This window comes from Pseudophryne corroboree, unplaced genomic scaffold (assembly GCF_028390025.1).
Source record: "Pseudophryne corroboree isolate aPseCor3 unplaced genomic scaffold, aPseCor3.hap2 scaffold_271, whole genome shotgun sequence".
NCBI lineage: Eukaryota > Metazoa > Chordata > Amphibia > Anura > Myobatrachidae > Pseudophryne > Pseudophryne corroboree.
Window position 1 is genome coordinate 154503 of NW_026969372.1, and position 26275 is coordinate 180777.

The following is a 26275-nucleotide window of genomic DNA, read 5'->3' on the forward strand; positions in this document are numbered from 1 at the left end:
ACGGGGGAGGGGCTTGCCCGAGCAGCCACCCTCCCCAGCCCTATCCCAACTCATACTTATTTTGCATATGAGATCTCTATATCATGAAGATTGTTATCACAGGGTGAAGTTCATCCATTATATTTTAAAATAGGAAGGTTCAAATTACATATTTGAATTGCATCTATGTGCTGGATTCAAATGTCCCCCCCCCCTTCCTTTCTCAATTGTGCCCGTCAGCAGCTATTCTAAGGTTGCTGCCAATGGGTGTGACACATTAATTTCTTCTGTGGGGTACACTGGACTCCACAAGGATTCACATTGGGGTGTAGAGTAGGATCTTGATCTGAGGCACCAACCGGCTCAAAGCTATTGACTGTTCCCAAGATGCTCAGCGCATTCTCCTCTATAACCCCGCTTCCATGAACAGGGAGCTCAGTTTGTAGTTGGTGCCTTCAGTAGCAGGCCACTTAACAGGGGCCTGCCTCAGGCAGCCTATTCTTAGCTATTAATTTTGACAAGAAAATAAGAACTTTTTTTATGAGAATCTACAAGGGCTGCAGCAGGCTAGGTCTAATAGACATCTTTACTGCAGCTTCATCACTCCCAGCGGCGCTGTATACTCCCGTGCCCTGGTTGCTGGGTCACTGCAGCAGAGGCTCCGGTTTCTTCCTAAGGTCAGTCACACACGCACCGCCCTTCCGGATCACGAGGCCGCTGATGAAGGGGAGCGTGGCCGTAGGGGGTGGACCGTGTGCGCACTGGCGTGGACACTGATTACTGGGCAGCCGCTCCACGAGCCACCAGGTACAGTTAAGGAGCACAGGTCTGGGGTTTTTTCTCCCATATTAAACCAATTTTGTACTGCCCGCAGCGCATTGTGATAGGTAATAGGGCCTGATTCAGGTTGGATTGCAATCACAGTAAGCGATCCAACTGCAAAAATTGCTAAGAGCATACGCATGTGCCTGCATTTTCTGCGGCACCCCGCAGAGAATGCGATCGCCTCTGCCTGTCAATCGGGGCAGGGGGGGAGAGGGGGGTCAGCAACACTCCATTTCCAAGTCAGGGATGGAGCGGTGCGGGGGCAAGGCTTCAAAATGGGGTCTGCAACGGAGGAGACACAGGGGGCGTGGTCACAGCGGCTGTATGACATCACATTCAGCCGCTGTGATCACAAAAATGGTGGCGGCTTCCTGCGCGCACATACAGTCTGCACCAGCAGGAGGCTACACCATTTTTTATGATCACGCTGAACTGCAGTGCGACTGCAATTACAGATTGGTCAAGAAGGGAGGCGTCATGCTGGGTGGCCATGTCCTGTCACTGTGCAGGAGCCAGCACCGCTCACACACTAGTCCCCGGGTGCAGCCCCCAACCCCCGGGACACCCGGAGCAACAAAATGTAGATTCACACCACCAGGCCACGCCCCTACCTATGAAACCATGCCTCCTTTTTACCATTGCGCTGCTTATCTGCGCGCACTGCATTACAATCTCCTTCGCCACCTCTCTGGGTGTCACCAGTGATAGTGACACCTCTGCCATGCTTGTAGCAGCTGGTCCTAAGATCTACGCCTCAAGCCCTGAGTGTTTGCCCTTGTGACTTGTTGATCATCATAGCGAAGCAGATGCTTACAGAAAACTGCAGGGGCTTAGATTGAAAATAAAAAAATATATGGGTATAAGGTAGAGAGGAGCGGGTTCGGTTCTCCGAGAACCGAATTCCCCACGAACTCCACGTGGTTTACACTGGTCCGAGGCAGGCTCGGTTGTTCCCGCCTGACTCGGAAAACCTGAACAAGGGAAAATGTCATCATCCCGCTGTCGGATTCTCGCGAGATTCGGATTTCATATAAAGAGCTGCGCGTTGCCGCCATTTTTACTCGTGCATTGAAGAGGGAGCGGAGAGGACGTAGCTATGTTCTCTCAGTGGAAATCTCAATATCAGTGCTCAGTATCAGTGGTTACTTATTGCTGCTCAGTAATACTAGTAGTGTGTCTCTCCTGCTCAGTGTCAGTTCTCAGTAGTATCCTCATCAGTGCTCAGTATCACTGCTCATTGTCTTGTGCTGCATTGTGGTGCTCAGCATACTACAGTACATTACTAATAGTCCAGTGCTGCATCTTGCTGCTCAGTGTCAGTTCTAGTATCCTCATCAGTGCTCACTATCACTGCTCATTACATTGTGGTGTTCTGTATACTACAGTAACATAGTAATATAGTAACATATAGTAATATAGTTTTTGAGGTTGAAAAGAGGCAAATTGCCCATCGTGTTCAACCTGTTTTAAGTTGTGATGATTCTACATACTTGCTGAATAATGTTTTATGACTAGTTAACTACTACAACTCATGTTACCCCCGGATTAACCATGTTGATATTTTAAGTATTATAACCTTGGATAGCTTTTTCATTCAGAAATGTATCCATTCCTTTTTTAAATCCAATTACAGAGTCCGCCATTACCACCTTCCCTGGCAGGGAATTCCACATCCTGATTGCCCTAACAGTGAAGATCATAGTATCTCACCTGGCAGGTAAGTAGGAGTTGGGCTAGAGCTGTGGAGGATTGCTGCTTGGGCACCCCCTGTCAAGTGAAGGAGATCCAACTGAGGCAGCACAAGGGAACTCTCGAAAGAAGAACAAGGCTAGAGGAAGATCTGAGACAAAGAAATCTGACTTTTACCAGAGCTGACCAGAGGAAAGCACAAACACAGTCCCCCACTACCACAAATAATGCAGTCGAGTTTCCCACATTTGGGGAAATCACCGGGGTCAGCATACCCAGAATGCAATGAATGAACCTCACCCTGGGAGAACAATCTTCATGACCAAGGTATCTCCTATGCAAAATAAGTATGATTTGGGATAGGGCTGGGGAGGGCCGCTGCTCAGGCACATCTCTGTCAAGTAAAGGAGATTCAACTGAGGCAGCACAAGGGAACTCTCATCTGGGGACAACAACTGCAGGGAGAACACATATTTTCAGATGAACATGGGAGGGCAGAAGGCTGCCTAAAACTGAAGCACCCCCAAACAACGAACCAAATGCAACTACTAGTGCAAGCATTCCTGGGGGAAGGCCTGCAGCAGATGGATTTGCATATGGTGATGTCATCCAAGCAGTGGGTCAAAGTTGGCTTCAACCCTCGTCTGCATATGAAAAGAAAAAAGGGGTGTGCAGGGCATGGCGGCCTTTTGCGGCGCTTGGATGACCCCTAGTTCGCATTAAACACCTCCACCCTCCTTCGGTGTGGGGCTCATGTTGGCTATGCCCCAGCCCCTGAAGCATTCAAGCTGATTTCTTGCAGCAGCTGGGCACTGTAACAGCTCCAGAGCTGCTCTGTAAAGCAAGTAAAAGGGTGTGGGCCCTGCAGCACTACCTGTAGTTTGCATTGTGCGTTGGAAGGCACAAAGTAAGCAGATGGGAGAAGTCAGGATAGTGCACAAGGGTATAGAAGGGAGGGGCTCAAGAAAAAAGAAGTGGAAACAGACAGCAAACTAGGCTGGAGAGAGACCTGAGACAAAGAGATCTGAATTATATGAGAGCCGACCAGGGGAAACACAAATTATGCAGTCAAGTTTCCCACATTTGGGGAAATCGCAGGGGCAGCACACCCAGAGTGCAATGGGTGAGCCTTGCCCTGGGAGAAGCATCTTCATGATCATAGTATCTCACCTGGCAGGTAAGTAGGAGTTGGGCTAGAGCTGGGGAGGGTCGCTGCTCGGGCACCCCCCTGTCAAGTGAAGGAGATCCAACTGAGGCAGCACAAGGGAACTCTCGAAAGAAGAACAAGGCTAGAGGAAGATCTGAGACAAAGAAATCTGACTTTTACCAGAGCTGACCAGAGGAAAGCACAAACACAGTCCCCCACTACCACAAATAATGCAGTTGAGTTTCCCACATTTGGGGAAATCACAGGGGTCAGCATACCCAGAATGCAATGAATGAACCTAACCCTGGGAGAACAATCTTCATGACCATGGTATCTCCTATGCAAAATAAGTATGATTTGGGATAGGGCTGGGGAGGGCCGCTGCTCAGGCACATCTCTGTCAAGTAAAGGAGATTCAACTGAGGCAGCACAAGGGAACTCTCATCTGGGGACAACAACTGCAGGGAGAACACATATTTTCAGATGAACATGGGAGGGCAGAAGGCTGCCTAATACTGAAGCACCCCCAAACAACAAACCAAATGCAACAACTAGTGCAAGCATTCCTGGGGGAAGGCCTGCAGCAGATGGATTTGAATATGGTGATGTCATCCAAGCAGTGGGTCAAAGTTGGCTTCAACCCTCGTCTGCATATGAAAAGAATAAAGGGGTGTGCAGGGCATGGCGGCCTTTTGCGGCGCTTGGATGACCCCTAGTTCGCATTAAACACCTCCACCCTCCTTCGGTGTGGGGCTCATGTTGGCTATGCCCCAGCCCCTGAAGCATTCAAGCTGATTTCTTGCAGCAGCTGGGCACTGTAACAGCTCCAGAGCTGCTCTGTAAAGCAAGTAAAAGGGTGTGGGCCCTGCAGCACTACCTGTAGTTTGTATTGTGCGTTGGAAGGCACAAAGTAAGCAGACGGGAGAAGTCAGGATAGTGCACAAGGGTATAGAAGGGAGGGGCTCAAGAAAAAAGAAGTGGAAACAGACAGCAAACTAAGCTGGAGAGAGACCTGAGACAAAGAGATCTGAATTATATGAGAGCCGACCAGGGGAAACACAAATTATGCAGTCAAGTTTCCCACATTTGGGGAAATCGCAGGGGCAGCACACCCAGAGTGCAATGGGTGAGCCTTGCCCTGGGAGAAGCATCTTCATGATCATAGTATCTCACCTGGCAGGTAAGTAGGAGTTGGGCTAGAGCTGGGGAGGGTCGCTGCTCGGGCACCCCCCTGTCAAGTGAAGGAGATCCAACTGAGGCAGCACAAGGGAACTCTCGAAAGAAGAACAAGGCTAGAGGAAGATCTGAGACAAAGAAATCTGACTTTTACCAGAGCTGACCAGAGGAAAGCACAAACACAGTCCCCCACTACCACAAATAATGCAGTTGAGTTTCCCACATTTGGGGAAATCACAGGGGTCAGCATACCCAGAATGCAATGAATTAACCTAACCCTGGGAGAACAATCTTCATGACCATGGTATCTCCTATGCAAAATAAGTATGATTTGGGATAGGGCTGGGGAGGGCCGCTGCTCAGGCACATCTCTGTCAAGTAAAGGAGATTCAACTGAGGCAGCACAAGGGAACTCTCATCTGGGGACAACAACTGCAGGGAGAACACATATTTTCAGATGAACATGGGAGGGCAGAAGGCTGCCTAATACTGAAGCACCCCCAAACAACAAACCAAATGCAACAACTAGTGCAAGCATTCCTGGGGGAAGGCCTGCCGCAGATGGATTTGCATATGGTGATGTCATCCAAGCAGTGGGTCAAAGTTGGTTCAAACACCTTTGCAAAGTACTATAAGTTTGATACCCTGGCTGAGGAGGACCTCCTGTTTGCTCAATCGGTGCTGCAAAGTCATCCGCACTCTCCTGCCCGTTTGGGAGCTTTGGTATAATCCCCATGGTCCTTACGGAGTCCCCAGCATCCTCTAGGACGTAAGAGAAAATAAGATTTTAAACCTACCGGTAAATCTTTTTCTCGTAGTCCGTAGAGGATGCTGGGTGCCCGTCCCAAGTGCGGTCTACTTCTGCAAGACTTGTATATAGTTATTGCTTACATAAGGGTTATATGTTAGTTTTCATCGGTCTTGGACTGATGCTATGTTGTTTTCATACTGTTAACTGGGTAGTATATCACAAGTTATATGGTGTGATTGGTGTGGCTGGTATGAATCTTGACCTTGGATTAACAAAAATCCTTTCCTCGTACTGTCCGTCTCCTCTGGGCACAGTTTCTCTAACTGAGGTATGGAGGAGGGGCATAGAGGGAGGAGCCAGTGCACACCCAGATCTAAAGTCTTTCTTAAAGTGCCCATGTCTGCTGCGGAGCCCGTCTATCCCCCATGGTCCTTACGGAGTCCCCATCATCCTCTACGGACTACGAGAAAAAAAAATTACCGGTAGGTTTAAAATGTTATTTTTTTCTCTGCAACCCACTGCTAAATTGTGCTTCCTAGCTGTTTTTTATAAAATCACTTAATTAAATCTAACTCTGATTACGTCAGAGAAGGCCAGGTACCCTACACCATAAGAGGGGGTTTGAAATTTTGACTTGTCTACTTAAAGATCACCAAAATCTGATGACAAGGTCAATTACATCCCTGGGTGGGATTGAACCACCAACCTTTTGGTTAATAGCCCATGTAAGTGCAAGAAATCCTGAAGCACTCACTCATCATGGGAAAGTACCAATGTGTTTCTTACAAAAATTCTCCAGATTATTGACTTTTTAAAGTTTTTCTAGGAAACGTTCTAGATGAATGCTTATTAGCCTTTGTCAGTATTGACTTTCGCAAGGTGTCTCTGTGGCGCAATCGGTTAGCATGTTTGGCTATTAACCAAAAGGTTGGTGGTTCAATCCCACCCAGGGATGTAATTGACCTTGTAATCAGATTTTGGTGATCTTTAAGTAGACAAGTCAAAATTTCAAAAACCCCCCTTATGGTGTAGGGTACCTGGCCTTCTCTGATGTAATCAGAGTTAGATTTGATTAAGTGATTTTATAAAAAAACAGCTAGGAAGCACAATTTAGCAGTGAGTTGCAGAGAAAAAAAATTATGCTGGCAGAAAAGTCCAATTGAGTGATTAAACAGCTCTTCATTTTCTGATTTTATGTTTATGCTAACAAATTTGCTCTCTGAAAAGTGTCCACAAAGCCAAGTCTCTGATTAACACCTTTGTAGGAATGGTTTTTCACCTATTACTGAATTAAACTTGCTTCATTGGAAAGGCATCAAAGATGCATCCTCATTTCAATGTCTACTGAAATAATACAGGTTGACACCAGGAAACGTCACTGCATCCTTGCTGCTTCCTCATGGGGAAGTCTGTTTAATGTGAAAACAAGGTGATATCTAATCAGCACACAGGTAAGGAATTAAGAAAATCTTTCTTTATGGGTGAAGATGTTTCTCACAAATTGTTGTCCCAATGCATCATTGAAATTCAAGATGGAAGATGATTTTCATATATCACTTGTACATTTTGCATTGCTCTTCTGGTGACAATGTAGTTTGTTTTTGTCAATTACCATTTCAGTAATAGGGTAAAGAAAATTAAGTGGATTTTTTAAAGAAAACAATGCTGTCAATATACTATTAAAACAAATTAAAATGATAAAAGTTATTGTACTTTAAGTAAAAATAAAAGTGCCAAAATATCAATCCCAGTTTTTGATTACTTTAATTATAAAAAAAAAAATGCACATAGCAGAGGATAGTTTCGATCAATCGACCTCTGGGTTATGGGCCCAGCATGCTTCCATTGCACTACTCTGCTGCTCATGGAAGTGTCAGAGATCCTGAAGACTAAATTGATTAAAGGCCTTAAAGTACTGGACTATAAGGAAAGACTTACTAGGCTGAATATTTATACACTAGAAAAGAGGTGCCTAAGAGGAGATATTATTAATATCTTCAAATATGTAAAGATACATAACAAAGAGTTATCAGAGGAATTATTTATTAAAAGAACACGTGGTCACTCGCTGCGACTGGAGGAAAGTTCAGAACGCAATGGAGGAAAGGTTTCTTCACTGTTAGGGCAATCAGGATGTGGAATTCCCTGCCAGGGAAGGTGGTAATGGCGGACTCTGTAATTGGATTTAAAAAAGGAATGGATACATTTCTGAATGAAAAAGCTATCCAAGGTTATAATACTTAAAATATCAACATGGTTAATCCGGGGGTAACATGAGTTATAGTAGCTAACTAGTCATAAAACATTATTCAGCAAGTATGTAGAATCATCACAACTTAAAACAGGTTGAACACGATGGGCAATTTGCCTCTATTCAACCTCAAAAACTATGTTACTATATTACTATGTTATTGTAGTATACAGAACACCACAATGCAATGAGCAGTGATAGTGAGCACTGATGAGGATACTAGAACTGACACTGAGCAGCAAGATGCAGCACTGGACTATTAGTAATGTACTGTATTATGCTGAGCAACACAATGCAGCACAAGACAATGAACAGTGATACTGAGCACTGATGAGGATACTACTGAGAACTGACACTGAGCAGGAGAGACACACTACTAGTATTACTGAGCAGCAATAAGTAACCACTGATACTGAGCACTGATATTGAGATTTCCACTGAGAGAACATAGCCACGTCCTCTCCGCTCTCTCTTCAATGCACGAGTAAAAATGGCAGCAACGCGCAGCTCTTTATATGGAATCCGAATCTCGCGAGAATCCGACAGCGGGATGATGACATTTTCCCTTGTTCAGGTTTTCCGAGTCAGGCGGGAACAACCGAGCCTGCCTCGGACCAGTGTAAACCACGTGGAGTTCGTGGGGAATTCGGTTCTCGGAGAACCGAACCCGCTCCTCTCTACCTTATACCCTATCAATTTTTTTATTTTCAATCTAAGCCCCTGCAGTTTTCTGTAAGCATCTGCTTCGCTATGATGATCAACAAGTCACAAGGGCAAACACTCAGGGTTTGAGGCGTAGATCTTAGGACCAGCTGCTACAAGCATGGCAGAGGTGTCACTATCACTGGTGACACCCAGAGAGGTGGCGAGGGAGATTGTAATGCAGTGCGCGCAGATAAGCAGTGCAATGGTAAAAAGGAGGCATGGTTTCATAGGTAGGGGCGTGGCCTGGTGGCCTGAATCTACATTTTGTTGCTCCGGGTGTCCCGGGGGTTGGGGGCTGCACCCGGGGACTAGTGTGTGAGCGGTGCTGGCTCCTGCAAAGTGACAGGGCATGGCCACCCAGCATGACGCCTCCCTTCTTGACCATGCTGTAATTGCAGTCGCACTGCAGTTCAGCGTGATCATAAAAAATGGTGTAGGCTCCTGCTGGTGCAGACTGTATGTGCGCGCAGGAAGCCGCCACCATTTTTGTGATCACAGCGGCTGAATGTGATGTCATACAGTCGCTGTGACCACGCCCCCTGTGTCTCCTCCGTTGCAGACCCCATTTTGAAGCCTTGCCCCCGCACCGCTCCATCCCTGACTTGGAAATGGAGTGTTGCTGACCCACCTCTCCCCCCCTTCCCCGCCCCGATTGACAGGCAGAGGCGATCACATTCTCTGCGGGGTGCCGCAGAAAATGCAGGCACATGCGTATGCTCTTAGCAATTTTTGCAGTTGGATCGCTTATTGTGATTGCAATCCAACCTGAATCAGGCCCTATTACCTATCACAATGCGCTGCGGGCAGTACAAAATTGGGTTAATATAGGAGAAAAACCCCCAGACCTGTGCTCCTTAACTGTACCTGGTGGCTAGTGGAGCGGCTGCCCAGTAATCAGTGTCCACCGCAGTGCGCACACGGCCCACCCCCTACGGCCTCGCTCCCCTTCAGCAGCGGCCTCGTGATCCGGAAGGGTGGTGTGTGTGTGACTGACCTTAGGATGAAACCGGAGCCTCCGCTGCAGTGACCCAGCAACCAGGGCACGGGAGTATACAGCGCCGCTGGGAGTGATGAAGCTGCAGTAAAGATGTCTATTAGACCTAGCCTGCTGCAGCCCTTGTAGATTCTCATAAAACAAGTTCTTCTTTTCTTGTCAAAATTAATAGCTAAGAATAGGCTGCCTGAGGCAGGCCCCTGTTAATTGGCCTGCTACTGAAGGCACCAACTACAAACTGAGCTCCCTGTTCATGGAAGCGGGGTTATAGAGGAGAATGCACTGAGCTTCTTGGGAACAGTCAAAAGCTTTGAGCCGGTTGGTGCCTCAGATCAAGATCCTACTCTACACCCCAATGTGAATCCTTGTGGAGTCCAGTGTACCCCACAGAAGAAATTAATGTGTCACACCCATTGGCAGCAACCTTAGAATAGCTGCTGACGGGCACAATTGAGAAAGGAAGGGGGGGGGGACATTTGAATCCAGCACATAGATGCAATTCAAATATGTAATTCGTACCTTCCTATTTTAAAATATAATGGATGAACCTCACCCTGTGAGAACAAGGTGCAGCAAGAAATCAGCTTGAATGCTTCAGGTGCTGGGGCATAGCCAACAAGAGCCCCACACCGACGGAGGGTGGAGGTGTTTAATGCAAACTAGGGGTCAGCCAAGCGCCGCAAAAGGCCGCCATGCCCTGCATGCCCCTTTTCTCTTTTCATATGCAGACGAGGGTTGAAGCCAACTTTGACCCACTGCTTGGATGACATCACCATATGCAAATCCATCTGCGGCAGGCCTTCCCCCAGGAATGCTTGCACTAGTTGTTGCATTTGGTTTGTTGTTTGGGGGTGCTTCAGTATTAGGCAGCCTTCTGCCCTCCCATGTTCATCTGAAAATATGTGTTCTCCCTGCAGTTGTTGTCCCCAGATGAGAGTTCCCTTGTGCTGCCTCAGTTGAATCTCCTTTACTTGACAGAGATGTGCCTGAGCAGCGGCCCTCCCCAGCCCTATCCCAAATCATACTTATTTTGCATAGGAGATAACATGGTCATGAAGATTGTTCTCCCAGGGTTAGGTTCATTCATTGCATTCTGGGTATGCTGACCTCTGTGATTTCCCCAAATGTGGGAAACTCAACTGCATTATTTGTGGTAGTGGGGGACTGTGTTTGTGCTTTCCTCTGGTCAGCTCTGGTAAAAGTCAGATTTCTTTGTCTCAGATCTTCCTCTAGCCTTGTTCTTCTTTCAAGAGTTCCCTTGTGCTGCCTCAGTTGGATCTCCTTCACTTGACAGGGGGGTGCCCGAGCAGCGACCCTCCCCAGCTCTAGCCCAACTCCTACTTACCTGCCAGGTTAGATACTATGATCATGAAGTTGCTTCTCCCAGGGCAAGGCTCACCCATTGCACTCTGGGTGTGCTGCCCCTGCGATTTCCCCAAATGTGGGAAACTTGACTGCATAATTTGTGTTTCCCCTAGTCGGCTCTCATATAATTCAGATCTCTTTGTCTCAGGTCTCTCTCCAGCCTAGTTTGCTGTCTGTTTCCACTTCTTTTTTCTTGAGCCCCTCCCTTCTACACCCTTGTGCACTATCCTGACTTCTCCTCCTGTCTGCTTACTTTGTGCCTTCCGATGCACAATGCAAACTACAGGTAGTGCTGCAGGGCCCACACCCTTTTACTTGCCTTACAGAGCAGCTCTGGAGCTGTTACAGTGCCAAGCTGCTGAAAGAAATCAGCTTGAATGCTTCAGGGGCTGGGGCATGGCCAACATGATGCCACACCGAAGGAGGGTGGGGGTGTTTAATGCGAACTAAGGGTCATCCAAGCGCCGCAAAAGGCCGCCATGCCCTGCATACCCCTTTTCTCTTTTCATATGCAGATGAGGGTTCCAGCCAACTTTGGCCCACTGCTTGGATGACATCACTGTATGCAAATCCGTCTTCTGCAGACCTTCCCCCAGGAATGCTTGAACTAGTTGTTGCATTTGGTTTGTTGTTTGGGGGTGCTTCAGTATTAGGCAGCCTTCTGCCCTCCCATGTTCATCTGAAAATATGTGTTCTCCCGGCAGTTGTTGTCCCCAGATGAGAGTTCCTTTGTGCTGCCTCAGTTGAATCTCCTTTACTTGACAGAGATGTGCCTGAGCAGCGGCCCTCCCCAGCCCTTTCCCAAATCATACTTATTTTGCATAGGAGATACCATGGTCATAAAGATTGTTCTCCCAGGGTGAGGTTCATTCATTGCATTCTGGGTATGCTGACCCCTGTGATTTCCCCAAATGTGGGAAACTCAACTGCATTATTTGTGGTAGTGGGGGACTGTGTTTGTGTTTTCCTCTGGTCAGCTCTGGTAAAAGTCAGATTTCTTTGTCTCAGATCTTCCTCTAGCCTTGTTCTTCTTTCGAGAGTTCCATTGTGCTGCCTCAGTTTGATCTCCTTCACTTGACAGGGGGGTACCCAAGCAGCGACCCTCCCCAGCTCTAGCCCAACTCCTACATACCTGCCAGGTGAGATACTATGATCATGAAGGTGCTTCTCCCAGGGCAAGGCTCACCCATTGCACTCTGGGTGTGCTGCTCCTGCGATTTCCCCAAATGTGGGAAACTTGACTGCATAATTTGTGTTTCCCCTGGTCGGCTCTCGTATAATTCAGATCTCTTTGTCTCAGGTCTCTCTCCAGCCTAGTTTGCTGTCTGTTTCCACTTCTCTTTTCTTGAGCCGCTGCCTTCTATGCCCTTGTGCACTCTCCTGACTTCTCCTGTCTGCTTACTTTGTGCCTTCCAACGCACAATGCAAACTACAGGTAGTGCTGCAGGGCCCACACCCTTTTACTTGCCTTTCAGAGCAGCTCTGGAGCTGTTACAGTGCCCAGCTGCTGCAAGAAATCAGCTTGAATGCTTCAGGGGCTGGGGCATAGCCAACATGAGCCCCACACCGACGGAGGGTGGAGGTGTTTAATGCGAACTAAGGGTCATCCAAGCGCCGCAAAAGGCCGCCATGCCCTGCATACCCCTTTTCTCTTTTCATATGCAGATGAGGGTTCCAGCCAACTTTGGCCCACTGCTTGGATGACATCACCGTATGCAAATCCGTCTTCTGCAGACCTTTTCCCAGGAATGCTTGTACTAGTTGTTGCATTTGGTTTGTTGTTTGGGGGTGCTTCAGTATTAGGCATACTTCTGCTCTCCCATGTTCATCTGAAAATATGTGTTCTCCCTGCAGTTGTTGTCCCCAGATGAGAGTTCCCTTGTGCTGCCTCAGTTGAATCTCCTTTACTTGACAGAGATGTGCCTGAGCAGCGGCCCTCCCCAGCCCTATCCCAAATCATACTTATTTTGCATAGGAGATACCATTGTCATGAAGATTGTTCTCCCAGGGTGAGGTTCATTCATTGCATTCTGGGTATGCTGACCCCTGTGATTTCCCCAAATGTGGGAAACTCGACTGCATTATTTGTGGTAGTGGGGGACTGTGTTTGTGCTTTCCTCTGGTCAGCTCTGGTAAAAGTCAGATTTCTTTGTCTCAGATCTTCCTCTAGCCTTGTTCTTTTTTCGAGAGTTTCCTTGTGCTGCCTCAGTTGGAGCTCCTTCACTTGACAGGGGGGTGCCCGAACAGCGACCCTCCCCAGCTCTAGCCCAACTCCTACTTACCTGCCAGGTGAGATACTATGATCAGGAAGGTGCTTCTCCCAGGGCAAGGCTCACCCAATGCACTCTGGGTGTGCTGCTCCTACGATTTCCCCAAATGTGGGACACTTGATTACATAATTTGTGTTTCCTCTGGTCGGCTCTCGTATAATTCAGATCTCTTTGTCTCAGGTCTCTCTCCAGCCTAGTTTGCTGTCTGTTTCCACTTCTCTTTTCTTGAGCCGCTCCCTTCTATGCCCTTGTGCACTATCCTGACTTCTCCCGTCTGCTTACTTTGTGCCTTCCAAAGCACAATGCAAACTACAGGTAGTGCTGCAGGGCCCACACCCTTTTACTTGCTTTACAGAGCAGCTCTGGAGCTGTTACAGTGCCCAGCTGCTGCAAGAAATCAGCTTGAATGCTTCAGGGGCTGGGGCATAGCCAACATGAGCCCCACACCGAAGGAAGGTGGAGGTGTTTAATGCGAACTAGGGGTCATCCAAGCGCCGCAAAAGGCCGCCATGCCCTGCACACCCCATTTTTATTTTCATATGCAGACGAGGGTTGAAGCCAACTTTGACCCACTGCTTGGATGACATCACCATATGCAAATCCATCTGCTGCAGGCCTTCCCCCAGGAATGCTTGCACTAGTAGTTGCATTTGGTTTGTTGTTTGGGGGTGCTTCAGTATTAGGCAGCCTTCTGCCCTCCCATGTTAATCTGAAAATATGTGTTCTCCCTGCAGTTGTTGTCCCCAGATGAGAGTTCCCTTGTGTTGCCTCAGTTGAATCTCCTTTACTTGACAGAGATGTGCCTGAGCAGCGGCCCTCCCCAGCCCTATCCCAAATCATACTTATTTTGCATAGGAGATACCATGGTCATGAAGATTGTTCTCCCAGGGTGAGGTTCATTCATTGCACTCTGGGTATGCTGACCCCTGTGATTTCCCCAAATGTGGGAAACTCGACTGCATTATTTGTGGTAGTGGGGGACTGTGTTTGTGCTTTCCTCTGGTCAGCTCTGGTAAAAGTCAGATTTCTTTGTCTCAGATCTTCCTCTAGCCTTGTTCTTCTTTCGAGAGTTCCCTTGTGCTGCCTCAGTTGGATCTCCTTCACTTGACAGGGGGTGCCCGAGCAGCAATCCTCCACAGCTCTAGCCCAACTCCTACTTACCTGCCAGGTGAGATACTATGATCTTCACTGTTAGGGCAATCAGGATGTGGAATTCCCTGCCAGGGAAGGTGGTAATGGCGGACTCTGTAATTGGATTTAAAAAAGGAATGGATACATTTCTGAATGAAAAAGCTATCCAAGGTTATAATACTTAAAATATCAACATGGTTAATCCGGGGGTAACATGAGTTATAGTAGTTAACTAGTCATAAAACATTATTCAGCAAGTATGTAGAATCATCACAACTTAAAACAGGTTGAACACGATGGGCAATTTGCCTCTATTCAACCTCAAAAACTATGTTACTATATGTTACTATATTACTATGTTACTGTAGTATACAGAACACCACAATGTAATGAGCAGTGATAGTGAGCACTGATGAGGATACTAGAACTGACACTGAGCAGCAAGATGCAGCACTGGACTATTAGTAATGTACTGTAGTATGCTGAGCACCACAATGCAGCACAAGACAATGAGCAGTGATACTGAGCACTGATGAGGATACTACTGAGAACTGACACTGAGCAGGAGAGACACACTACTAGTATTACTGAGCAGCAATAAGTAACCACTGATACTGAGCACTGATATTGAGATTTCCACTGAGAGAACATAGCCACGTCCTCTCCGCTCTCTCTTCAATGCACGAGTAAAAATGGCGGCAACGCGCAGCTCTTTATATGGAATCCGAATCTCGCGAGAATCCGACAGCGGGATGATGACATTTTCCCTTGTTCAGGTTTTCCGAGTCAGGCGGGAACAACCGAGCCTGCCTCGGACCAGTGTAAACCACGTGGAGTTCGTCGGGAATTCGGTTCTCGGAGAACCGAACCCGCTCCTCTCTACCTTATACCCATCAATTTTTTTATTTTCAATCTAAGCCCCTGCAGTTTTCTGTAAGCATCTGCTTCGCTATGATGATCAACAAGTCACAAGGGCAAACACTCAGGGCTTGAGGCGTAGATCTTAGGACCAGCTGCTACAAGCATGGCAGAGGTGTCACTATCACTGGTGACACCCAGAGAGGTGGCGAGGGAGATTGTAATGCAGTGCGTGCAGATAAGCAGTGCAATGGTAAAAAGGAGGCATGGTTTCATAGGTAGGGGCGTGGCCTGGTGGCCTGAATCTACATTTTGTTGCTCCGGGTGTCCCGGGGGTTGGGGGCTGCACCCGGGGACTAGTGTGTGTGCGGTGCTGGCTCCTGCACAGTGACAGTGCATGGCCACCGAGCATGACGCCTCCATTCTTGACCATGCTGTAATTGCAGTCGCACTGCAGTTCAGCGTGATCATATAAAATGGTGTAGCCTCCTGCTGGTGCAGACTGTATGTGCGCGCAGGAAGCCGCCACCATTTTTGTGATCACAGCGGCTGAATGTGATGTCATACAGCCGCTGTGACCACGCCCCCTGTGTCTCCTCCGTTGCAGACCCCATTTTGAAGCCTTGCCCCCGCACCGCTCCATCCCTGACTTGGAAATGGAGTGTTGCTGACCCCCCTCTCCCCCCCCCCCCGCCCCGATTGACAGGCAGAGGCGATCGCATTCTCTGCGGGGTGCCGCAGAAAATGCAGGCACATGCGTATGCTCTTAGCAATTTTTGCAGTTGGATCGCTTATTGTGATTGCAATCCAACCTGAATCAGGCCCTATTACCTATCACAATGCGCTGCGGGCAGTACAAAATTGGGTTAATATAGGAGTAAAACTCCCAGACCTGTGCTCCTTAACTGTACCTGGTGGCTAGTGGAGCGGCTGCCCAGTAATCAGTGTCCACGCCAGTGCGCACACGGTCCACCCCCTACGGCCACGCTCCCCTTCATCAGCGGCCTCGTGATCCGGAAGGGCGGTGTGTGTGTGACTGACCTTAGGAAGAAACTGGAGCCTCCGCTGCAGTGACCCAGCAACCAGGGCACGGGAGTATACAGCGCCGCTGGGAGTGATGAAGCTGCAGTAAAGATGTCTATTAGACCTAGCCTGCTGCAGCCCTTGTAGATTCTCATAAAACAAGTTCTTCTTTTCTTGTCAAAATTAATAGCTAAGAATAGGCTGCTTGAGGCAGGCCCCTGTTAAGAGGCCTGCTACTGAAGGCACCAACTACAAACTGAGCTCCCTGTTCATGGAAGCGGGGTTATAGAGGAGAATGCACTGAGCATCTTGGGAACAGTCAAAAGCTTTGAGCCGGTTGGTGCCTCAGATCAAGATCCTACTCTACACCCCAATGTGAATCCTTGTGGAGTCCAGTGTACCCCACAGAAGAAATTAATGTGTCACACCCATTGGCAGCAACCTTAGAATAGCTGCTGACGGGCACAATTGAGAAAGGAAGGGGGGGGGGGGGACATTTGAATCCAGCACATAGATGCAATTCAAATATGTAATTTGTACCTTCCTATTTTAAAATATAATGGATGAACCTCACCCTGTGAGAACAATCTTCATGATCAAGAGATCTCATATGCAAAATAAGTAAGAGTTGGGATAGGGCTGGGGAGGGTGGCTGCTCGGGCAGCCCCTCCCCCGTCAAGTTAAGGAGATTCAACTGAGGACGCACAAGGGAACTCTCGTCTGGGGACAACAACTGCAGGGAGACCACATCTGTTCAGATGAACATGGGAGGGTGGAAGGCTGCCTAATATTGAAGCACCATCAAATATCAAACCATATGCAACAACTAGTACAAGCATTCCAGGGGGAAGGTCTGCAGAAGACGGATTTGCATACGGTGATGTCATCCAAGCAGTGGACCAAAGTTGGCTGGAACCCTCATCTGCATATGAAAAGAGAAAAGGGGCATGCAGGGCATGGCGGCCTTTTGCGGTGCTTGGATGACCCCTAGTTCGCATTAAACACCCCCACCCTCCTTTGGTGTGGGGCTCATGTTGGCCATGCCCCATCCCCTGAAGCATTCAAGCTGATTTCTTGCAGCAGCTGGGCACTGTAACAGCTCCAGAGCTGTTCTGTAAGGCAAGTAAAAGGGTGTGGGCCCTGCAGCACCACCTGTAGTTCGCATTGTGCGTTGGAAGGCACAAAGTAAGCAGACGGGAGGAGAAGTCAGGATAGTGCGCAAGGGCATCCTTTTCTCTTAGTCCGTAGAGGATGCTGGGGTCACATTAAGAACCATGGGGTATAGACGGGATCCGCAAGAGACATGGGCACTTTAAGACTTTCAAAGGGTGTGAACTGGCTCCTCCCTCTATGCCCCTCCTCCAGACTCCAGTTATAGGAACTGAGCCCAGGGAGACGGACATTTCGAGGAAAGGATTTATTGTTAAACTAAGGTGAGCATCTTACCAGCTCACACCTTAAGCATGCCGCAGAACGTGGCATTCAACAGAACACAAGCCAACGGCATGAACAATTGCAGCAAAAAGCTGACCAGAACCATAACACAACATGTGTATAACCACAAGTAATAACTGCAGACACAGTATGGACTGGGACGGGTGCCCAGCATCCTCTACGGACTAAGAGAAAAGGATTTACCGGTAGGTATTAAAATCCTATTTTCTCATACGACCTAGAGGATGCTGGGGTCACATTAAGAACCATGGGGTTATACCAAAGCTCTTGAACGGGTGGGAGAGTGCGTACGACTCTGCAGCACCGAATGACCCAACTTGAGGTTATCATCAGCCAAGGTATCAAACTTGTAAAACTTAGCAAAAGTGTTTACTAAATAGCTGCTCGGCAAAATTGCAATGCCGAGACTCCCCGACCAGCTGCCCAGGATGAACCCACCTTTCTAGTAGAATGGGTCTTCACCTATTTCAGTAACGGCAATCCTGCCGTGGAATGAGCATGCTGAATCTTACCACAGATCCAGCGCATAATGGTCTACATGGAAGCAGGACACCCAATCCTGTTGGGAGCATACAGGACAAACAGAGCCTCTGTTTTCCTAATCTGAACCGTTCTGGTGACATAAATTTTCAAAGTTCTGACCACAGCCAGAGACTTTGACTCAACGAAGGTGTCAGTGGCCAAAGGCACCATGTGGAAAGATGAACCACCTTCGGCAGAAATTGTTGACGTGTCCTCAATTCTGCTCTATCTTCATGAAAGATCAAATAAAGGCTCTTGTGATACTGCATGGTTTGTACTGTTTTCCATGTGCTCCCAGATCTTTCAAGCAAGTAGCATGGTCAAGAAAGTTCTGTTTGAAAAGTAACAACATTTACTGTCATTGTTATAGAATTTGGGAGAAAAAACAAGAAGAAATCTGCACTGTTGACGCACTGGACAGAATGAATGAATCATAAAATATAACCTTTATTAAGTATGTATTAAAATTGGATAAATATTAATATTATTATCCCAAACTGCAGTGAAACATAAAGGTTAAAATCACAGAACTAACATACATGTGCATAAGAAGAATAAAGAGATGTGAAAAAAAGGTTTAAAAAGCGTGTCCATGTGTGATTATTTTTGAAGGCACAACCCTGGCGGGGTTGTTTATATAGATATATATGTTGCTAATAATCACTTTCTAGCGTAATGTTATTAAATAGCTGTTAGTATCTATGTCGTCAGGTACCACTGGGTCGTATCCTATATACTCCCTTCACTCAATAGGGGTTACCTCCCGGGAAGCCATCCCCATTGGCGAATTTGTGGGGGTGATTGAGTATAACCGGTAAGCTAACCTCCAATTTGTGGGGTGCTTAGGTAGATGGGGATCACTTATTTCTCTGTGTCCCCTAAGACTATATTCCTAAATTCAATACCATAGGGGGATAGCTTTCTATATCGGATAAGGAATCACTTGATAGGGAAATCTCTATGCATCATGGAAAGATCATATTTATTAATATCCAAACTAAAAAAATGATGAATACCTTTAATTTAGCTGTTTAGATATAGTTAATTGGCGAGATATACCAACAGGTGCGGTTGCAACTGAGGCAGCACAAGGGAACTCTCATCTTGGGACAACAACTGCAGGGAGAACACATATTTTCAGATGAACATGGGAGGGCAGTAGGCTGCCTAATACTGAAGCACCCCCAAACAACAAACCAAATGCAACAACTAGTGCAAGCATTCCTGGGGGAAGTTCTGCAGAAGACGGATTTGCATACGGTGATGTCATCCAAGCAGTGGGTCAAAGTTGGCTTCAACCCTCATCTGCATATGAAAAGAGAAAAGGGGCGTGCAGGGCATGGCGGCCTTTTGCGGTGCTTGGATGACCCCTAGTTCGCATTAAACACCTCCACCCTCCTTTGGTGTGGGGCTCATGTTGGCCATGCCCCATCCCCTGAAGCATTCAAGCTGATTTCTTGCAGCAGCTGGGCACTGTAACAGCTCCAGAGCTGCTCTGTAAGGCAAGTAAAAGGGTGTGGGCCCTGCAGCACTACCTGTAGTTTGCATTGTGCATTGGAAGGCACAAAGTAAGCAGACGGGAGGAGAAGTCAGGATAGTGCACAAGGGTATAGAAGGGAGTGGCTGAAGAAAAGAGAAGTGGAAACAGACAGCAAACTAGGCTGGAGAGAGACCTGAGACAAAGAGATCTGAATTATACGAGAGCCGACCAGGGGAAACACAAATTATGCAGTCAAGTTTCCCACATTTGGGGAAATCGCAGGAGCAGCACACCCAGAGTACAATGGGTGAGCCTTGCCCTGGGAGAAGCACCTTCATGATCATAGTATCTCACCTGGCAGGTAAGTAGGAGTTGGGCTAGAGCTGGGGAGGGTCGCTGCTCGGGTACCCCCCTGTAAAGTGAAGGAGATCCAACTGAGGCAGCACAAGGGAACTCTCGAAAGAAGAACAAGGCTAAAGGAAAATCTGAGACAAAGAAATCTGACTTTTACCAGAGCTGACCAGAGGAAAGCACAAACACAGTCTCCCACTACCACAAATAATGCAGTCAAGTTTCCCACATTTGGGGAAATCACAGGGGTCAGCATACCCAAAATGCAATGAATGAACCTCACCCTGGGAGAAAAATCTTCATGACCATGGTATCTCCTATGCAAAATAAGTATGATTTGGAATAGGGCTGGGGAGGGCCGCTGCTCATGCACATCTCTGTCAAGTAAAGGAGATTCAACTGAGGCAGCACAAGGGAACTCTCATCTTGGGACAACAACTGCAGGGAGAACACATATTTTCAGATGAACATGGGAGGGCAGAAGGCTGCCTAATACTGAAGCACCTCCAAACAACAAACCAAATGCAACAACTAGTGCAAGCATTCCTGGGGGAAGGCCTGCCGCAGATGGATTTGCATATGGTGATGTCATCCAAGCAGTGGGTCAAAGTTGGCTTCAACCCTCGTCTGCATATGAAAACAGAAAAGGGGCGTGCAGGGCATGGTGGCCTTTTGCGGCGCTTGTCTGACCCCTAGTTTGCATTAAACACCTCCACCCTCCTTCGGTGTGGGGCTCATGTTGGCTATGCCCCAGCCCCTGAAGCATTCAAGCTGATTTCTTGCAGCAGCTGGGCACTGTAACAGCTCCAGAGCTGCTCTGTAAGGCAAGTAAAAGGGTGTGGGCCCTGCAGCACTACCTGTAGTTTGCATTGTGCATTGGAAGGCACAAAGTAAGCAGACGGGAGGAGAAGTCAGGATAGTGCACAAGGGTATAGAAGGGAGCGGCTGAAGAAAAGAGAAGTGGAAACAGACAGCAAACTAGGCTGGAGAGAGACCTGAGACAAAGAGATCTGAATTATACGAGAGCCGACCAGGGGAAACACAAATTATGCAGTCAAGTTTCCCACATTTGGGGAAATCGCAGGAGCAGCACACCCAGAGTACAATGGGTGAGCCTTGCCCTGGGAGAAGCACCTTCATGATCATAGTATCTCACCTGGCAGGTAAGTAGGAGTTGGGCTAGAGCTGGGGAGGGTCGCTGCTCGGGTACCCCCCTGTAAAGTGAAGGAGATCCAACTGAGGCAGCACAAGGGAACTCTCGAAAGAAGAACAAGGCTAAAGGAAAATCTGAGACAAAGAAATCTGACTTTTACCAGAGCTGACCAGAGGAAAGCACAAACACAGTCTCCCACTACCACAAATAATGCAGTCAAGTTTCCCACATTTGGGGAAATCACAGGGGTCAGCATACCCAAAATGCAATGAATGAACCTCACCCTGGGAGAAAAATCTTCATGACCATGGTATCTCCTATGCAAAATAAGTATGATTTGGAATAGGGCTGGGGAGGGCCGCTGCTCATGCACATCTCTGTCAAGTAAAGGAGATTCAACTGAGGCAGCACAAGGGAACTCTCATCTTGGGACAACAACTGCAGGGAGAACACATATTTTCAGATGAACATGGGAGGGCAGAAGGCTGCCTAATACTGAAGCACCTCCAAACAACAAACCAAATGCAACAACTAGTGCAAGCATTCCTGGGGGAAGGCCTGCCGCAGATGGATTTGCATATGGTGATGTCATCCAAGCAGTGGGTCAAAGTTGGCTTCAACCCTCGTCTGCATATGAAAACAGAAAAGGGGCGTGCAGGGCATGGTGGCCTTTTGCGGCGCTTGTCTGACCCCTAGTTTGCATTAAACACCTCCACCCTCCTTCGGTGTGGGGCTCATGTTGGCTATGCCCCAGCCCCTGAAGCATTCAAGCTGATTTCTTGCAGCAGCTGGGCACTGTAACAGCTCCAGAGCTGCTCTGTAAGGCAAGTAAAAGGGTGTGGGCCCTGCAGCACTACCTGTAGTTTGCATTGTGCATTGGAAGGCACAAAGTAAGCAGACGGGAGGAGAAGTCAGGATAGTGCACAAGGGTATAGAAGGGAGCGGCTGAAGAAAAGAGAAGTGGAAACAGACAGCAAACTAGGCTGGAGAGAGACCTGAGACAAAGAGATCTGAATTATACGAGAGCCGACCAGGGGAAACACAAATTATGCAGTCAAGTTTCCCACATTTGGGGAAATCGCAGGAGCAGCACACCCAGAGTACAATGGGTGAGCCTTGCCCTGGGAGAAGCACCTTCATGATCATAGTATCTCACCTGGCAGGTAAGTAGGAGTTGGGCTAGAGCTGGGGAGGGTCGCTGCTCGGGTACCCCCCTGTAAAGTGAAGGAGATCCAACTGAGGCAGCACAAGGGAACTCTCGAAAGAAGAACAAGGCTAAAGGAAAATCTGAGACAAAGAAATCTGACTTTTACCAGAGCTGACCAGAGGAAAGCACAAACACAGTCTCCCACTACCACAAATAATGCAGTCAAGTTTCCCACATTTGGGGAAATCACAGGGGTCAGCATACCCAAAATGCAATGAATGAACCTCACCCTGGGAGAAAAATCTTCATGACCATGGTATCTCCTATGCAAAATAAGTATGATTTGGAATAGGGCTGGGGAGGGCCGCTGCTCATGCACATCTCTGTCAAGTAAAGGAGATTCAACTGAGGCAGCACAAGGGAACTCTCATCTTGGGACAACAACTGCAGGGAGAACACATATTTTCAGATGAACATGGGAGGGCAAAAGGCTGCCTAATACTGAAGCACCCCCAAACAACAAACCAAATGCAACAACTAGTGCAAGCATTCCTGGGGGAAGTTCTGCAGAAGACGGATTTGCATACGGTGATGTCATCCAAGCAGTGGGTCAAAGTTGGCTTCAACCCTCATCTGCATATGAAAAGAGAAAAGGGGCGTGCAGGGCATGGCGGCCTTTTGCGGTGCTTGGATGACCCCTAGTTCGCATTAAACACCTCCACCCTCCTTTGGTGTGGGGCTCATGTTGGCCATGCCCCATCCCCTGAAGCATTCAAGCTGATTTCTTGCAGCAGCTGGGCACTGTAACAGCTCCAGAGCTGCTCTGTAAGGCAAGTAAAAGGGTGTGGGCCCTGCAGCACTACCTGTAGTTTGCATTGTGCATTGGAAGGCACAAAGTAAGCAGACGGGAGGAGAAGTCAGGATAGTGCACAAGGGTATAGAAGGGAGCGGCTGAAGAAAAGAGAAGTGGAAACAGACAGCAAACTAGGCTGGAGAGAGACCTGAGACAAAGAGATCTGAATTATACGAGAGCCGACCAGGGGAAACACAAATTATGCAGTCAAGTTTCCCACATTTGGGGAAATCGCAGGGGCAGCACACCCAGAGTGCAATGGGTGAGCCTTGCCCTGGGAGAAGCACCTTCATGATCATAGTATCTCACCTGGCAGGTAAGTAGGAGTTGGGCTAGAGCTGGGGAAAGTCGCTGTTCGGGCACCCCCCTGTCAAGTGAAAGAGATCCAACTGAGGCAGCACAAGGGAACTCTCGAAAGAAGAACAAGGCTAGAGGAAGATCTGAGACAAAGAAATCTGACTTTTTCCAGAGCTGACCAGAGGAAAGCACAAACACTGTCCCCACTACCACAAATAATGCAGTCGAGTTTCCCACATTTGGGGAAATCACAGGGGTCAGCATACCCAAAATGCAATGAATGAACCTCACCCTGGGAGAACAATCTTCATGACCATGGTATCTCCTATGCAAAATAAGTATGATTTGGGATAGGGCTGGGGAGGGCCGCTGCTCATGCACATCTCTGTCAAGTAAAGGAGATTCAACTGAGGCAGCACAAGGAAACTCTCATCTGGGGACAACAACTGCAGGGAGAACACATATTTTCAGATGAACATGGGAGGGCAGAAGGCTGCCTAATACTGAAGCACCCCCAAACAACAAACCAAATGCAACAACTAGTACAAGCATTCCTGGGGGAAGTTCTGCAGAAGACGGAATTGCATACGGTGATGTCATCCAAGCAGTGGGCCAAAGTTGGCTGGAACCCTCATCTGCATATGAAAAGAGAAAAGGGGTATGCAGGGCATGGCGGCCTTTTGCGGCGCTTGGATGACCCTTAGTTCGCATTAAACACCTCCACCCTCCTTCGGTGTGGGGCTCATGTTGGCCATGCCCCATCCCCTGAAGCATTCAAGCTGATTTCTTGCAGCAGCTTGGCACTGTAACAGCTCCAGAGCTGTTCAGTAAGGCAAGTAAAAGGGTGTGGGCCCTGCAGCACTACCTGTAGTTTGCATTGCGCATTGGAAGGCACAAAGTAAGCAGACAGGAGGAGAAGTCAGGATAGTGCACAAGGGTATAAAAGGGAGCGGCTCAAGAAAAGAGAAGTTGAAACAGACAGCAAACTAGGCTGGAGAGAGACCTGAGACAAAGAGATCTGAATTATACGAGAGCCGACCAGGGGAAACACAAATTATGCAGTCAAGTTTCCCACATTTGGGGAAATCGCAGGGGCAGCACACCCAGAGTGCAATGGGTGAGCCTTGCCCTGGGAGAAGCACCTTCATGATCATAGTATCTCACCTGGCAGGTAAGTAGGAGTTGGGCTAGAGCTGGGGAGGGTCGCTGCTCGGGCACCCCCCTGTCAAGTGAAGGAGATCCAACTGAGGCAGCACAAGGAAACTCTCGAAAGAAGAACAAGGCTAGAGGAAGATCTGAAACAAAGAAATTTGACTTTTACCAGAGCTGACCAGAGGAAAACACAAACACAGTCCCCCACTACCAACAAATAAAGCAGTCGCGTTTCCCACATTTGGGGAAATCACAGGGGTCAGCATACCCAGAATGCAATGAATGAACCTCACCCTGGGAGAGTAATCTTCATGACCATGGTATCTCCTATGCAAAATAAGTATGATTTGGGATAGGGCTGGGGAGGGCCGCTGCTCATGCACATCTCTGTCAAGTAAAGGAGATTCAACTGAGGCAGCACAAGGGAACTCTCATCTGGGGACAACAACTGCAGGGAGAACACATATTTTCAGATGAACATGGGAGGGCAGAAGGCTGCCTAATACTGAAGCACCCCCAAACAACAAACCAAATGCAACAACTAGTGCAAGCATTCCTGGGGGAAGTTCTGCAGAAGACGGATTTGCATACGGTGATGTCATCCAAGCAGTGGGTCAAAGTTGGCTTCAACCCTCATCTGCATATGAAAAGAGAAAAGGGGCGTGCAGGGCATGGCGGCCTTTTGCGGTGCTTGGATGACCCTAGTTCGCATTAAACACCCCCACCCTCCTTTGGTGTGGGGCTCATGTTGGCCATGCCCCATCCCCTGAAGCATTCAAGCTGATTTATTGCAGCAGCTGGGCACTGTAACAGCTCCAGAGCTGCTATGAACGGCAAGTAAAAGAGTGTGGGCCCTGCAGCACTACCTGTAGTTTGCATTGTGCATTGGAAGGCACAAAGTAAGCAGACGGGAGAAGTCAGGATAGTGCGCAAGGGCATAGAAGGGAGCGGCTCAAGAAAAGAGAAGTTGAAACAGACAGCAAACTAGGCTGGAGAGAGACCTGAGACAAAGAGATCTGAATTATACGAGAGCCGACCAGGGGAAACACAAATTATGCAGTCAAGTTTCCCACATTTGGGGAAATCGCAGGAGCAGCACACCCAGAGTGCAATGGGTGAGCCTTGCCCTGGGAGAAGCACCTTCCTGATTATAGTATCTCACCTGGCAGGTAAGTAGGAGTTGGGCTAGAGCTTGGGAGGGTCGCTGCTCGGGCACCCCCCTGTCAAGTGAAGGAGATCCAACTGAGGCAGCACAAGGAAACTCTCGAAAGAAGAACAAGGCTAGAGGAAGATCTGAGACAAAGAAATCTGACTTTTACCAGAGCTGACCAGAGGAAAGCACAAACACAGTCCCCCACTACCACAAATAATGCAGTCGAGTTTCCCAAATTTGGGAAAATCACAGGGGTCAGCATACCCAGAATGCAATGAATGAACCTCACCCTGGGAGAACAATCTTCATGACCATGGTATCTCCTATGCAAAATAAGTATGATTTGGGATAGGGCTGGGGAGGGCCGCTGCTCAGGCACATCTCTGTCAAGTAAAGGAGATTCAACTGAGGCAGCACAAGGGAACTCTCATCTGGGGACAACAACTGCAGGGAGAACACATATTTTCAGATGAACATGGGAGGGCAGAAGGCTGCCTAATACTGAAGCACCCCCAAACAACAAACCAAATGCAACAACTAGTGCAAGC

At 48.1% G+C, this 26275-nt stretch overlaps 21 non-coding genes and 3 pseudogenes across 21 annotated transcripts; 7 read left to right on the plus strand and 17 right to left on the minus strand.

Moving 5' to 3' along the window:
• Positions 1–2680: 2680 nt before the first annotated feature.
• On the minus strand, positions 2681–2844 carry LOC135013366 (U1 spliceosomal RNA). The gene has a single exon (XR_010212045.1). It is a non-coding gene; the product is annotated as a U1 spliceosomal RNA (small nuclear RNA).
• A 692-nt stretch (positions 2845–3536) lies between these two features.
• On the minus strand, positions 3537–3678 carry LOC135013506 (U1 spliceosomal RNA; annotated as a pseudogene).
• A 152-nt stretch (positions 3679–3830) lies between these two features.
• LOC135013586 (U1 spliceosomal RNA) lies at positions 3831–3994 on the minus strand. Its single transcript, XR_010212247.1, has one exon. It is a non-coding gene; the product is annotated as a U1 spliceosomal RNA (small nuclear RNA).
• Positions 3995–4686: 692 nt separating this feature from the next.
• Positions 4687–4828, minus strand: LOC135013507 (U1 spliceosomal RNA; annotated as a pseudogene).
• A 152-nt stretch (positions 4829–4980) lies between these two features.
• LOC135013619 (U1 spliceosomal RNA) lies at positions 4981–5144 on the minus strand. The gene has a single exon (XR_010212271.1). It is a non-coding gene; the product is annotated as a U1 spliceosomal RNA (small nuclear RNA).
• A 5394-nt stretch (positions 5145–10538) lies between these two features.
• LOC135013369 (U1 spliceosomal RNA) lies at positions 10539–10702 on the plus strand. The gene has a single exon (XR_010212048.1). It is a non-coding gene; the product is annotated as a U1 spliceosomal RNA (small nuclear RNA).
• A 152-nt stretch (positions 10703–10854) lies between these two features.
• On the plus strand, positions 10855–10989 carry LOC135013592 (U1 spliceosomal RNA; annotated as a pseudogene).
• A 701-nt stretch (positions 10990–11690) lies between these two features.
• LOC135013326 (U1 spliceosomal RNA) lies at positions 11691–11854 on the plus strand. Its single transcript, XR_010212006.1, has one exon. It is a non-coding gene; the product is annotated as a U1 spliceosomal RNA (small nuclear RNA).
• A 152-nt stretch (positions 11855–12006) lies between these two features.
• Positions 12007–12169, plus strand: LOC135013529 (U1 spliceosomal RNA). Its single transcript, XR_010212199.1, has one exon. It is a non-coding gene; the product is annotated as a U1 spliceosomal RNA (small nuclear RNA).
• A 671-nt stretch (positions 12170–12840) lies between these two features.
• On the plus strand, positions 12841–13004 carry LOC135013338 (U1 spliceosomal RNA). Its single transcript, XR_010212017.1, has one exon. It is a non-coding gene; the product is annotated as a U1 spliceosomal RNA (small nuclear RNA).
• Positions 13005–13156: 152 nt separating this feature from the next.
• On the plus strand, positions 13157–13319 carry LOC135013600 (U1 spliceosomal RNA). Its single transcript, XR_010212256.1, has one exon. It is a non-coding gene; the product is annotated as a U1 spliceosomal RNA (small nuclear RNA).
• Positions 13320–13990: 671 nt separating this feature from the next.
• Positions 13991–14154, plus strand: LOC135013443 (U1 spliceosomal RNA). The gene has a single exon (XR_010212116.1). It is a non-coding gene; the product is annotated as a U1 spliceosomal RNA (small nuclear RNA).
• A 5673-nt stretch (positions 14155–19827) lies between these two features.
• LOC135013513 (U1 spliceosomal RNA) lies at positions 19828–19990 on the minus strand. Its single transcript, XR_010212183.1, has one exon. It is a non-coding gene; the product is annotated as a U1 spliceosomal RNA (small nuclear RNA).
• Positions 19991–20142: 152 nt separating this feature from the next.
• LOC135013396 (U1 spliceosomal RNA) lies at positions 20143–20306 on the minus strand. The gene has a single exon (XR_010212073.1). It is a non-coding gene; the product is annotated as a U1 spliceosomal RNA (small nuclear RNA).
• A 674-nt stretch (positions 20307–20980) lies between these two features.
• Positions 20981–21143, minus strand: LOC135013514 (U1 spliceosomal RNA). The gene has a single exon (XR_010212184.1). It is a non-coding gene; the product is annotated as a U1 spliceosomal RNA (small nuclear RNA).
• Positions 21144–21295: 152 nt separating this feature from the next.
• LOC135013397 (U1 spliceosomal RNA) lies at positions 21296–21459 on the minus strand. Its single transcript, XR_010212074.1, has one exon. It is a non-coding gene; the product is annotated as a U1 spliceosomal RNA (small nuclear RNA).
• Positions 21460–22133: 674 nt separating this feature from the next.
• Positions 22134–22296, minus strand: LOC135013515 (U1 spliceosomal RNA). The gene has a single exon (XR_010212185.1). It is a non-coding gene; the product is annotated as a U1 spliceosomal RNA (small nuclear RNA).
• Positions 22297–22448: 152 nt separating this feature from the next.
• On the minus strand, positions 22449–22612 carry LOC135013398 (U1 spliceosomal RNA). Its single transcript, XR_010212075.1, has one exon. It is a non-coding gene; the product is annotated as a U1 spliceosomal RNA (small nuclear RNA).
• Positions 22613–23286: 674 nt separating this feature from the next.
• LOC135013466 (U1 spliceosomal RNA) lies at positions 23287–23449 on the minus strand. The gene has a single exon (XR_010212138.1). It is a non-coding gene; the product is annotated as a U1 spliceosomal RNA (small nuclear RNA).
• A 153-nt stretch (positions 23450–23602) lies between these two features.
• Positions 23603–23764, minus strand: LOC135013661 (U1 spliceosomal RNA). The gene has a single exon (XR_010212312.1). It is a non-coding gene; the product is annotated as a U1 spliceosomal RNA (small nuclear RNA).
• A 674-nt stretch (positions 23765–24438) lies between these two features.
• On the minus strand, positions 24439–24601 carry LOC135013467 (U1 spliceosomal RNA). The gene has a single exon (XR_010212140.1). It is a non-coding gene; the product is annotated as a U1 spliceosomal RNA (small nuclear RNA).
• A 152-nt stretch (positions 24602–24753) lies between these two features.
• Positions 24754–24918, minus strand: LOC135013491 (U1 spliceosomal RNA). The gene has a single exon (XR_010212164.1). It is a non-coding gene; the product is annotated as a U1 spliceosomal RNA (small nuclear RNA).
• A 670-nt stretch (positions 24919–25588) lies between these two features.
• On the minus strand, positions 25589–25751 carry LOC135013537 (U1 spliceosomal RNA). The gene has a single exon (XR_010212207.1). It is a non-coding gene; the product is annotated as a U1 spliceosomal RNA (small nuclear RNA).
• Positions 25752–25903: 152 nt separating this feature from the next.
• LOC135013663 (U1 spliceosomal RNA) lies at positions 25904–26067 on the minus strand. Its single transcript, XR_010212314.1, has one exon. It is a non-coding gene; the product is annotated as a U1 spliceosomal RNA (small nuclear RNA).
• Between the last annotated feature and the right edge of the window lie 208 nt (positions 26068–26275).